General features: G+C 42.8%; 1 pseudogene; it reads left to right on the top strand.

The window, feature by feature from the left end:
• Positions 1–538: 538 nt before the first annotated feature.
• On the top strand, positions 539–895 carry LOC102810933 (annotated as a pseudogene).
• The last annotated feature ends 353 nt before the right edge of the window (positions 896–1248 follow it).

Here is a 1248-nt window from a genome sequence, read left to right as displayed (position 1 = left end):
GGGGTTTGTCCTGAAGGGACTTGATTGCTTGACTTGGTGGTTTCCTGGCAAACAACTTGCTTGTTCTTGTAGTAGTCAATCATGCTGCATTTTTGTTTTGGGTTTTCCCTGCCAATCTGTCTTTGAAGATGCATCTTATATTGCTTTAGCTGTTCTAAGCTGGTCTGCTTGTCCTTTTTAGTGAATATGTTTTCCCTCAGAAGGTTCTGTATAGGGTTCAGGATTCCACCTAAGGTCTCATACACTGCAGAGGCTCCACAAGAGGCCTGTTTCACTGGACAAGTTGTAGAACCCCTTTTAGGTATTTCATTCAGTTATCAGCTGAAGATAGACTTATAAGCTTTCTGGAATCATATTTCCCAACATTCCTTTCTATCCCACTCAAGTGTCTATTTGACAATAGTAGACAAGGGAAACAAATATTCATAAGACAGTCAAGCATCTTAGTATTATATCCCCTTTTCAAACGATACCACAATCGGCAGAGGCTGAGGCAACTCGGAGGAAATGGGAGTGAACAGAGAATGCTGCCATCACTATGAGCCTCCTCAACAAGCCCAAGAGTGAGATGACCCCAGAGGAGCTGCATAAGCAGGAGGAGGAGGAGTTTAACACCGGGTCCCTGTCGGTGCTTACGCAGTCGATCAAGAACAACATCAATTGTCGCAACAACAAGAAGCTGCTGGGCTGCGTCAAGGCTTTTGACAGGCACTGCAACATGGTGCTGGAGAATGTGAAAGAGATGTGGACCAAAGGCCCCAAGAGTGGCAAGGGCAAGAAGAAGTCCAAACCCATCAACAAGGACCGCTACATCTCCAAGATGTTCCTACGTGGGGACTCTGTCATTGTGGCCCTGCAGAACCCATTCATCGCTGGACGGCAAGTAGGGACCTAAAGCCGCCTCCCACCACCCCGTGTAGACCTGCCTTGTGTTGGGAATAATAAAGTCCCTGTGTTTTTTTTACTAAAAAACAAAACAAAACTATACTGCAATCCCTGTGTCACAGAGCTCTGTTGTTCCAAGGTTGAGCATGGATCATTATTTATATCTGTGCCATTTAGCTCATAATTGCTAATTTTTTCATCTTAATTTTATCTCACAGTTACCTTTCTTTTCATCTAAATTCAACTCCTCAACTATCTACTCTGTTTTAATGTTCTAAATATTACCTTTTCAACATATTCATAGATTTTGTAGATAGTGAGTTTACCAGTTCATTCATAATTGTGGACATCTTTTCTTCTTAC

The sequence above is a fragment of the Chrysochloris asiatica genome, unplaced genomic scaffold, assembly GCF_000296735.1.
Source record: "Chrysochloris asiatica unplaced genomic scaffold, ChrAsi1.0 scaffold00228, whole genome shotgun sequence".
In the NCBI taxonomy this organism is placed as follows: domain Eukaryota; kingdom Metazoa; phylum Chordata; class Mammalia; order Afrosoricida; family Chrysochloridae; genus Chrysochloris; species Chrysochloris asiatica.
The sequence above is the reverse complement of the archived record's forward strand: the minus strand, read 5'-3'. Positions and strand labels throughout refer to the sequence as shown.